Below are 12,590 nucleotides of genomic sequence, written 5' to 3' on the forward strand. Positions count from 1 at the left end.
GGTCACACACAATGAAATTCCTAAATGTTAATAGGCAGCACCATCAGTGCAGCATTTCCATTCAAGCACCTTGCACGAGAAACCTTGGACATGTCCAACACTGCAGAAGACACCCATTCAGGAAGTAAAAGACATGTGGCAGCACAGTGACATATGGAAGGCCTACCACCACAAAGCCTCCTGTGTGAGTAGCACTATGGCTTCCCACACTGACATAGTACAGACATCCCACCCTGCCTACCCGACAGTCATGCAAATGTAACACAAAAGTCGGCACATCCACAAAAGCACCACACATAAGTAGTCTGATTAATGCCAATGTACATCCCACAAACACTGTCCCCTGATTGGCCAATGAAATGCCTGGAGAACAGTACACAATAGTGACAACCAGCAAATGCAACAGCAGCCAAAGGGAATGGCAATGACACATGAGGTAGCCACTTCTCGCATGCACAAGCAGATGGAAGGGTCCCTTTCCTCAGTAACAAGGGAATGAGTACTGTTACCTTCTGAAACAGAGGCGTACCAAGTTGTGAGTACTTCATTGAATCAATGCTGCTCGTAGCACAGCACACTCCACAATGTTAGTGACCAAATGACAAGTATGCCAAAATGACACTGATGACTGAGCCCTGTACACCCACTGAACTTACCCTCTCCCCAAACCTGCTTTCTCTCCCCTGCAGGTGATTCTGGATATCCCCAGTACACATGGCTCATGACCCATGTGTGTCATCCACACACTGCAGCAGAGCGGGCATACAACATTGCCCATGGTCGTACACGTATCTGCGTGGAGAGGGCATTTGGACTGCTGAAGGCACGCTTCCGGTGCCTAGACCGTACTAGAGGGGCATTGATGTATGTACCTGAAAAAGTTGGAAAAATTGTACTGACTTGTGCAATGCTGCACAACATCTGCTGTCGCAGGAATGTGCCACTGCCCCCTGATGCGCATGTGCAGCCACCTGAGGATGGTAGTGAAGGTGATGACGTGCCTGAAGGTGTTGCACGTGCACAAAGGGTTGGGCTGAGGGAGGGGAGGTTGGCCAAACAGGGCTTCATTGATGTTTGTTTTTTTTTATATGGGTGACGGCTACATTTTGCACATGTCACTTCAACATTAAAGAGCACTTAATCACAATCACTACTGTCCATGCTTTGTGAATTTTGAAACGTGATTTATTCTCAGTTTAACAATCCCCCCTCTTCCCAGTGAACACCCAGCACACAATCTCCCCTCCCCCAGTGAACACCCAGCACACAATCCCCCCTCCCCCAGTGAACACCCAGCACACAATCCCCCCTCCCCCCAGTGAACACCCAGCACACAATCCCCCCTGCCCCCAATGAACTCCCCACAACAGTGCAGGTAGGTGCATGTTTGTTTTCAGGGCACCCACAACGATGCCATGTCCAACTACGATGGTCATGGGCGCTTTCCATGTCCAGGCCCCTCTGGTGTGTGTGACCTCAGGTGGTGCATTGAACGGCGCCTAGAAGAAGGCTCAAGGGATCCCTCCGTGGGTGTAGTGGAGGTCGATGGGACTGCCCCAGTTGCTTGCATATGCTGACAGAGAAGGTTGTTCCTCTCCCTTGTCTGCTCAGCATGTGCTGATACTGCCTCACGCAACTCCCTCACCCTTTGAACAAACGCTATCAGGGCTGAAGTGCATTGGTCCACCACTCTGCGTGTGCGCGCATTGTCTTGCGCAATGTACTTGCATCCATGGCATATGGATGCACTGATGGCCTTGATGTGCCGGCTGTGCACTTTGGCCATCGATTCAACTTTGGCCTATTTGGCCTCGATCATGTCCAGTCGTCCCATCACTGCTGCCCCCGTGACTAAGGGTACCCCTGGTGTGGCAGGTACCGGCCTGCCACTTGTGCGCTGTTGGGGGGGGGCTGCATGGGGACATGTTGCCTGCTGGGATTGGGCTTCCGGGCTCTGAGTGCCTGTCTTCAGGGCTGCCATATGATGGCGTGTCTTCGTCTGGCTGTGGTGTGCGGACACGACGCACATGCACAGGTGGGGTTTGTGCAACCTTTGTGCCTGGCCCTGGGATCCCCTGTGGTGTGCACATCCCTTCAGGGTCACTGCTTCCGGGTGAATGCAGACATCCTGCCTGATGCGCATGTGGAGGTGTCACTCCCACGTCGGGCTCCGATCCACAGGTGACTCCCTCTGCATCGGCGGTATGCCTGGTGGTTTGGGGCGAGCTAGCCGCGGACTCCCTGTGGACATGTGGGTGCTGCAGCGGTCTGGTTGGGCTGCGTTGTGGTGATGTGGGATGTGGCCTGCGTCGGTTCCCTTCCGTGCGGCCCCTTTGTGGAGTGGTGGTGCTGGTCGAGGCACGCTGCCTCGGGCACCGTGATGGTGTGGCCTCCTCCCCATCATCTTCATCCCATGAGGTTTGCTGTGTGCCTGTGGGGTACATAGGGTGTGGATGGAGTTCAAGGCAACCTACATAAGTATCAAGCAGTTCATGCCATCAAGTGGGATTGTAGACAGTATCAATTATGCATCCAACTTGCATTTTGTTCAGTCACCATGTGGTGATTGGTGTGATGTGTGAGTGTGGAGGTACACTGCATGGGAATGTTTGTGTGACAAGATCACATAGGGGGTTGGGGTGCACTGCGCTCAGGGTCCTGGGGGTGTATTCTTGCACACTCATACTCTACGTAGCTGTCCCATGGCTATGGATGTCTGTCCCCTGCCCCTTCTATTGATGCACTGCACATGCAGGGTAGTCTAGGCAGCACTACGGTTCAATGGATCAAGGGTCACTTATGGATGTTTGCAGTGCCTCACATGCATTTCTTCACATTCATTCACTCAGGGTCTGCATGTGTGGTACTTTCAGTTGCATGCATTTGGGGTGGGACTCACCTGCAGTCGAACAATCCCAGTGCCTGCCTCCGCTCCACCAATTCCCTCGATGGTGCCAATGTCAATCAGGGCACTCATCTTCTCCTCCCAGGGTGTGAGTTCGGGTGGGGGTGGCCCTCCTTCAGTGCCCCTGCTTGCACTCCTGTGCTGCGACAGGATGCCACAAACTCTCACACGCAAGTCGTTGAGGCGCTTGTGACAATCTTCGCCATCCCAGGGCATGTGCCCCACTGCAGTTACCCTTTGGCTAATGTTGCGCCAAATCTGTGCTCAGCGCTGGCCACTGGTCTTGCGCTGCTGCAGCTCTTCATGGTGGATCTCTGCCTCCTCCACCAGTACAGCCAATTCCTGGTCACTAAATTTGGGCTTCCCCACCCTGTCCTGGGCAGACTTGCCCCTAGTGCGCTCCTGTGACATGATTCTGTCTTCCCTGGGGTGGATGGCTTCCAGGGGCTATGATATCCGATGGATTGTGATTTCCAAGATGGCCAACGCTTTGTTTCCTGTTCCGGCGGTGACACGTTTCCCGCGCGCTAATAGCGTGCGCTCAATGGCGCATGCTATTAGCGCAGTATGGCGGTAGTGCATGGTGCGCCGGATTTACGGGTTCTTGGTCCGTTTTCCCATTGAACGCTTTTTGCGCTACCGCCATGTCCCTGTGTGTGTGCACGAAAACTTGTGATCTGGTGGACTATCCGCCGGGGGGCTTGGAGTTAGCGCTATTTATGCTCAACGAGAAAACTGCTGCATTACCGCCGAACTCGTGATGAGGCCCTTAGTCTTGTTGTGGCTTGTTGACACATGGGTAGTGGCATACCATGTATGTCCAGTTTATCTGTGGAGCAAATTTCAATTATTGGTTGCATTTCTTTTTTCAACATTGTTTCATTGAATTTTGAACAGCTTGCAAGAGTTGGCATCAAGGACATACAATTGACATTTTTGTGTGCTAATTGTTCCATGACATCAGTAGTACATGAGTTATGGCCTTAGAGTGCATGGATATGCCTGGTTTTTAATATTGAATGTGCTTCTTGAGATAGTATACCAACTCTAATACTTTTAAAAATGTTGGGGTATGTGAGGTCTGCAGACTGGCGCATGTTTTCCGTTAATTCTCTGTATTGGAAATGTTGCCAAAGGTTGACATTTCCTAAGCTGCCAAGAGGTTTACGGCGCAGTTTGTGCGCCAAGGTTTAAAAAATAGGTTTACCTTTCACTGGTGTCAACTGAAGAAGATCTCCGAAAACAATAATGTGTTTTCCTCCAAAGAGCTCTTCGTAGTCTGTTTTGAGTACCTATTGTAATCTGACGTGAATCAAAGCCAAAATTAGGTTGGAGACCATGCTCATCTCATCTATTAGTAGCATTTTCATTTGTTTCAGAACTCGGCGTAGTTCCATTGCAACTTCTGCAGAAAGTTTGTAATAGTCTAATTTGTTTTGGTATTCTACCGGAAGGAGTAGTAATAAGTGTAAAGTGATACCGCCTATGTTGTCTGCAGCTAAACCTGTGGGGGCAGTTACAACAGCTGACAGTTTGTTGTTTGTGAATTGTTGGAGGAACTTGCTGATGATTTTGATTAAGATGTGCCTGATCCAGCTTGACCACTCACGTATAGCAGTATAGGTTTGTAGTCTTGGCATGTACAGTTTTTATTTTCATGTTGCACACCCTGTTTAATTTGTTTTGTTACTTCTTGGAAGATGCTACGCTGTTCATTGTTCAGTTGTGATTTCAGTACAGTGAAGTCTTCTGTAACTTGTTCATACTGACACATGGTGTTTTCTACTTCTGCCATGGCTAATTCTGCCTCATTTGCTATTAGTGGCTGTCCAAGTGGTTCTTGGCTTCCTGTTACAGAAGGTTGACTGCTGTTGGGAGTGTCCACTTCTAGTTGGGCCTGGAGTTCTTCTTCGTGTTGCAGTTCATTGTGCTACTTTGTTTGGTACTGTGTAAAGTTTACGTCTGTTATAGTGCTTTCATTTGCTTTGAAAGTGTCTTCATAGGAGTCATATATATCCAGTAACTCTTTTTCTTTTCTCCATGGTTTAAAAAGTTGTAGCTGGCACATGTAATACAGTTCTTCATGTTGAGGAGTTTTTAATGACAATTTGATATGATTAATTAAGCTGTGTTTGGTAAGTTTCATTAAGCTGCCTTCACAATTTGCTACTCTGTATCTACCTTTCTTTTCATCTGGTTTAATATTAGTTTTGTATGTGGAGTTTTGGGCTACGTGGTAGAGACACATGGTTTCCAAAGTGGACCTCTGTTTGGGTAGTATGTGTCTAGTAAGTTGTTTTTCAAAATGTCATGGCTGTTTGGATCATTTTTGGCTATTGTTTCTATGTCCTCATATGATTTCAGAACTCTTTTTCTAGATTTAGCAGGACCAGGACTTAGCCATATTATATTGTCAGATTTTCCATACAAGGCAGTACCGGTTAAACGGTCTGCAGCTTCATAGCAGCCACATTCTCTATGAGAGAGCATTTTTATGCCTAAACTGTACAATTTCTGTGATAGTGTTTTGTCAGATGATATGTCATCCCAGAGGTCCTGAAGCTCTGTTTTCTCTGCTTTGGTTAAGTACGCTGTGACATATCGTGCAACTGCAGTGGAATTGTCTGCAATGTACTGCACATCTATGTTTGCATTCCATAGGAGGGCAATGATTGCATTGTAATCATTGATGTATTTTGATTATTCTCTTCTTTTTATGTAATATGTGTTCTTAGGTGATTTACCTTTGACACTATGTCTGACTGAAGACATGAAGTTGTTTACTTGACCTGTTGTTGAAACTGGTCTAGGGAAACCAAAGCGGCATTTGGTGTAGTTTTCCCTTTGTTTTTATATTTGTAATGACAATATTTCCCAGATTTGTGTCTTTGAAATAGTAAAATGTGTGCATGAAGGTCACTATGTGTTGTTTGTGAAGGGATTTCACGAGTGACATATTTTTGGATGAACTGCAAAACAGTGGCATCACTGTCCTGACCAAATTTAGGAGCATCTTTAATCCATAATAGCATATGGATGTGTGGTGCTCCTTTGGCTTGGTATTCCTTTCTCCAAAGGAAGTGTTGAAATTCTCTGAGGGGAGTGTTGAAATTCTCTGAGGGGAGGAACAGTCTTATTACAAATAAAGTGTAGAATAGCAATGAAGTGATGATGGAAATATCTTGAAACATTTACAGGATCTAGAGAGCAGATTTCTCCTGTTTTTTTTATGTCTATGTTTGTTTTGTTTTTGATTGCTATGCGTAGGAAATGGTATAAATCTTCCCATGCATATTCTGTACAACTTAATGTAACAAACCAAGTGGGTGGGCAAGGTTTTTTATCATACAGCGTACATCTCTGTGACATCGGAAAACCAGTATTCTTTTGTACCACGCATGTTTGCTAAAAGATTTGTAATACTTGACTGTATAATCTCATCGTTTCCTTGCACATTTTGTAATAATTACGTAGCTGACATATTTTGAAAATGGGTACCTGATTTGAATGTGTGTGCAACTCCACAGGATAGAGTTGCTAGTTCACTTTCAAAGAGAAGGTGGAATATGTATTCCACGTTTTATCTGAATCTTGGATCATCAGAATACATTTGTAAAGAGCGATATTCTGATGCTGTTATCTGTGTGGGTCTATCATCGTACCTTCCTCCTTTTCCATTAGGAAAGAGTAGAGGAAAGGCCCGTGCTTCTATACTTTTTTCCCATATGCTGATTGGAGATCCTTTGGCTTGTCGCATTTGGTACGTTTCCAGTGCATCATCTATAGTGTTTTAGAGTGTAAATGATGAATTGTATAATGGTTTGAAATATTGGATTCTGTAGCAGGATTTAGAAGTTGAAATTGACCACTTTCTGGTGACTCTTGAATTATTTCAATGGTTTCGCTCAGGTTTTCTTCAATATTAATTCTTCATTGTCTTCTATTTTGTACGTTATGTCTACAGTTTTTGTGCTACTTTTATAAAAAAAGTCCTGCGGCAACACACACACACATGGTTTGGTACTTCAGCGGATGTACTTTTAAACTTTAGTATTTCTTTTCTGTATGTGTTTAATAGAAGGTTGCTATTTGACCAGTAGTTGCTAGTTTGTTGTAAAGCTATTGCATTTTGTAAGTGGCTTTCACTTCCAAAATATTTTCTCTGGATATGCTCTATTTCTTCAAGTAGTTGTTTGGCTGTACCATGTAGAAGATTGTTTAAATTGGCTAGTGCTAAAGCAGGACTTTTAGCATAGTAGAGTCTATGGACCAGATTTATTATAGTTGAATGATGTGTTGATATCATTTTGATATGATGGAAGGTGCTTTTGCAAATAGGTCCTGAAATGCAGGCTAATTAGTGTCCTTGTAGTCCTGTGTATTTACGCACTGGACAGGCATCCATATTTTGTAGTAGTTTCATTTTGAATTTGTCTTTGCTTTTTACATACTGATTGAGGAACTGGCGTAAAGATTTGAAAGGTTTTTTGGCAATGTTACACATTGATGTGCACGCCATTTGTAGGCTGGACGTTTTGGTTCAGTAGAATGGAGAGGTGATACTGAGTTTTCTGGGGATTTTTTGTGAGCAGTTTCTTGTTCCATAATGGTGTTATTAAGTTTTTCATAACCTTGTCCACTGCTATGTATGGCAATTGGGTTTGTTTGCTTTTGTTAATATGCTTCTTCATTAAAATATGGTTCTGTGCTCGTGGTGTGACTCCATTCCCCTCCATAGATGTTTAAGAAGCTATTTTTTGTTGATATTCCATTTATTGAGAAGTCCTTTTTGTAGTTTAGTAGTTAGTTTTGTTAGTGGTTTCATTCTGTTTAAAACTAAAATATATAACTTCCTTTTGAGAAGGATTGCACTGACCTTCTAGGATTAATTTTGTACGGTAGGTTTTAAGGGTTGTGCATGATTTCTCTCCTGTCTTTATAAGGTTCTGAAGGACTCTGTGGTGGAACATTTTTTGTAAAATATTTTTTTTGGTATGGTTACTTGCCACTACATCAAGATTTATAGGTGCAGCTTTAGCAGTAGTGGTAGCTGAAGTTTTGTTAATCACTTTCTGTTTCGTTTTACATTTTTATTGAGGAGGCAAAGTTTCTGTACTGGAAGCTAGTTTTGTTTCACTTAATGACTGTATTAGCTGTTTTGTTTGAACTTTTTGTACAAAATCTGCTAGAGATGGATGCTTGTTTTGGACACTTTTATTTTGATTTGCTCTACTTCTGCGTTGCTTTCTATGGAGTTGCTTTTTGGTAGGCATACTTTGGGGGCTGTTGGAGAAAAAAGAAAGTGTGGGTTGGGCTGTTGTGCAGTGTATGCGTGCTTTGTGCATGAGTGTCCGAGTATGATGGTAAGGATGTCTGTGGAGGTGTGTGATTGTGCAATGGGCAGCTACATCACGTTGGGAAGGCTATTCTTGTATTTGTGTGTTACTATACTGGGCTTCAGATGACAATATAAAGTATGCAGCTGGTAAGGGGAAGCACTGATACTAAATCGAATAGCAGAGGGTTAATACACTTGTTTGTTCTACAATACTAAAATGTTAGTGTGTTTGAGTAACAGAATATTATGTTAGTATTGTACTTACCTTTTTGTATGGAAAGAGTAAGTTTCTTCTAAGTTCTTGTTCATACTTCAGACGCTGCTGCTTTTCAGGAGAGTGGTCTTCACTGCAATTGTAAAAGAAAGAAGTTAGTGAATATGTGTGTTTATAGCACTTTTGTTAATGTAGACATTTATTTTATTGTTTTTGTAGTAGTAGTGTTTTTTTATAACTGAGCATAGTATGCACTTGCCCTTTACTTTGCCTATGTGCATCCTGTATATTTTACTTAGAATCTGTTAGTTGAATATGTTTTACAAATTAGTATAATAGAAAACATATAGAGCACACTTGTTTTTTTAAGGCTATGTTATTGGATGTTAAGAGATAAAATAAATAATCATATGAATTTTTTGCAATTTTTACAGGGTAAATGGCAGAGATTGTACAGAAAAGCATGCAATGTATGCATTTGTGAAGGCGCGGGAAATAAAGCAGAATGATTTGATATTGAGTAAGTGATGTTGTTTCAGTTGGGAGCCTTTCTAATGATATTGTCTGTCTGTGTGTATGAATGAAGCTGTATGTACTCATCCAGGGTGTGTGTAATTTTCTCACACACTTGACAGCCTTTTTCCATAATTATACTGTTATTTCTCCCATCTTTAAATATGAAATAAAAAAAATTTAGATAGCTGTGTGTTTAAACAAAAATTTGGAGAGCAGACAGGTTTGCAAGTGACACTTCATCATAGCAGATGGGAGAAATTACAGTAAGTACAGTTTACAGTTTATACAGGATAAGTGGCAGTTACTCTGTTTATATGTATTCCTAGAAAAGCTGTACATGTACTGTGTAGAAAATATTCATACCTGTAGTCTGTGTTCATACATGTGGATGTGCATGAATCTGCAAGTAGAAATCTTGGGGAGTTTTATAGTAGTTGTTGCTGTAGGTCCTTTGCAGTCACAGCCCAATTGTACTGAGAGTGATCAATAGTACATCTAAAGTGCTGATCTGTGACGATTGAGTTAGATGTAGAGTTCTTGGATGTAATTGATTGATGATTGTGTGCCTGCTTAACATTAGCCAATGAGGAAATGGTACAGAGAATGAAGTGGAAAGAGTAGAAGGGCTGCCCCAGTGTTACGCGCTCCACGGACACCGCAGCTGTCTGCAGACAGGGCGTGCCACATACGGGACTTCTCAACATATCTGGTATGGAAATAGGACTGTAGGGATCAGTAAATCAGCTGTTGAGGTTGTGGTTTGTGTTGAAAGAGGCTCTGTGTAGTGAAGATGGCAGAGGTGGAGAAAATCAGGGTGTTGGTGGTTGGAGATATGCTTGTGCATGGTTTGGAGCAGTATGCTCAATGCAGGAATGTGGCAAACAATTTTGATGTTAAAGGAGTGGAGGTGGTCTGCAGCACTGTGCCTGGTTTCAATGTGCAGGGAATTGTACAAGTTTGTGGAGATGTGGGTAGGGTGAATAGTCCACATGTAGTTGTTTTGCACTGTGGTGCTTGCATTTGGGCTATGTCAGTGCCCCTACTTTGTTGGAAGATCTGGAACACTTGGTTCAGGCAGTAATGAAAATACTTCCAAATGCAAAGGTTATTTTTTCTGGTTTAGTACCTGGGGCAATATCGGATGTACCGCTCACCTGATTCCCACGGAAGCGCCGACCTGTTCTGGACTGCTATGACATCTTCTAAGGTGATGCGCATAACTCGGAAGACGGACTAGACCGGACCTCCAAACCTCGCCTGTCTGGCCCGTAGAAGAATCCTTCTGTAGATGGAAAAGGGGATTAACTGTCTGCTGGATAATGTGTCGGATTCCCCCCCTTCCCCCTCTCACACTCCTCGAACCCCCTTCCCGATTCCCCGTAGAGTCTCACCTTAGAGTCTGAAAGGACAAGCTCTCCATCCTGCTTCCGATGCAGGGGCGCGTTGATTTCCATTTACTTCACTGGATCTCGGGTTTGGTGAGTATTCAACTCCGCTTGACTTTTCCGATATGAGGCCGTAAGTATTCAGTTGCAAAAGTTCAAGCCTTAATTGTCCGTTGTCCTTTTCTCTATTTCAGAAGCAGGATGAAGAATCCGCGTAGAGGAATAGATTCGCCAAAGGTAAACTCTGGTGAGTCTTTTTGATGGATGGTTCCCTTAGTGATCTTGCTTTCACCCACTAATGCGTGTGTCTTTTTCCCCTTAGGGGCCGGGGTACGGAAGTGCCAAAGAAGCGGCGCCGACCCGAGGTGAGGAAAGATTGTCCCAACAATAATCAGGTAAGTCTTAAGGTGGAAGAATCAGGCCTTCCTCAATCTGTTCCTTCGCTCACCTTTGTTTTGTCTCTTTTTCTCCTTAGGCGCTGAAAGGTGACGGATGGTGCCAATGGTCGCTGAGGAGCCCGAGGGCGCCTCGTGAAGGTGAGTGGAACGCAGCGCTGCAGCGAGCGATGCGATGCGCTTCTAAAAATAATGTCTTTTATCAGGATCGTCGGAGTGATGGTTCCGGACTCCGGATGGAGGTAGGTAAAGTTCAATTATTCACCTTTCTCTCCTTTCCTTCCTTTTCAGGTGTTCCAGGTTGCAGGCGGGCGTGGCTGGAGCCAGGATGCAGGAGCAGACACGGTGAGCGTCCAGCTGCTAGATGCAGAACAACGTGAAGCGTGAGCTGCTGTCTGGGCGTGGTTTAAATAGCCCCCAAAGTAGTTTCAGGTAAGTATTCTTCCTCAGCCACGCCCGAGTGGTAAAATAGTCCAATAGGTAAAATAGTCCCTTTCAGACCTCAAGGAGGTCTGGATCCGGCAGTATGGTCTGCATCAGGTAAGTCCATCCAAGCACTCTCATAATGAGCCTGGCGCCTATGGTGCCAGGACTGATGCCTTCTATGAGCCTGGCACCAAAGGCGCCAGGACAATGTCCAAAGAGCCCCTATAAGGGGTTGCTGGGTCCCTCCCTGGGGACATGATGTCTGCTTTCGGGGACGCTGGGCCTGAACTGGCTTCCCGGGAGTAGGCATCATGACAGCACTCTGCCCCAAGCCCCCTCCCAAGATTGTTCCCTCCGGGGGTTTTGGTTTGTTTGGGAAGATCCGGTGGAATTTCTTAATTAATCGAGGTGCATGTACATGGTCACTGGGTTCCCACGACCTCTCCTGAGGCCTGTATCCCTTCCAATCGATTAGATAGAAAAGTTTTGACCTTAACATCTTTGAATCTAAAATGTTCTTCACCTCGAATTCAGGTTCTCCATCTATTTGAATGGGTTCTGGAGGCTTGATTAGTCTGGTTCCAGGTTGCACTGGTTTCAAAAGTGACACATGAAAAACAGGGTGAATTCGCATGTTAGCTGGTAAATCAAGTTTAACGGCCGCTGGATTGATTATGGCCGTAATGGAGTAAGGCCCCAGATATTTTGGATTAAAAGTTCGAGGTCTCTTGAGCGATAAGTGCCTGGTAGCCAGCCATACTTGGTCCCCAATCTGGTACGGAGGTGCTTCACTCTGATGCAGGTCAGCATTCTTCTTGTATTTTCTCTTGGCTTGTTGTAAATGTGTAGTTGCTTCTTTGAAGGCTTGGGTAATTGTAGAATGCAGATGGTCCACTGCGGGTATTCCGAGGCCTTGAGGCGAGTCGAGGTCTGAGGTTCGAGGGTGATGTCCATATAAAGTATAAAAAGGACTTTGCCCAGTTCCAGAGTGTACCGAATTATTATATGCATATTCGGCTATCCAAAGAATGTCTTTCCAGTTACTTTCAGATTGCTGCAACATACACCGTAAATATTGCTCAAGGGTCTGATTCGTCCTCTCTGTTTGACCATCGGTCTGAGGGTGGTGACTAGTCGATAATCTTACATCGATTTGTGCCAATTGACAACATCTACGCCAAAAGTGGGAAATTAATTGGCTTCCCCGGTCTGAGATTAGTACAGACGGGAATCCATGTAAACGAACAATATTTTCAAGGAATTCTTTGGCTAGAACTGAAGCTGAAGGTAAACCTTTCAATGGAATGAAGTGGGCCATTTTGGAAAATAAATCCACAATAACAAGAATAGTGTTATATCCTGAACAAGGAGGTAAGTCCGTAATAAAATCCAATGACAGGGTGTGCCAAGG

Source organism: Ambystoma mexicanum, chromosome 10 (assembly GCF_040938575.1).
Source record: "Ambystoma mexicanum isolate Mex_15411 chromosome 10, UKY_AmexF1_1, whole genome shotgun sequence".
Lineage (NCBI taxonomy): Eukaryota > Metazoa > Chordata > Amphibia > Caudata > Ambystomatidae > Ambystoma > Ambystoma mexicanum.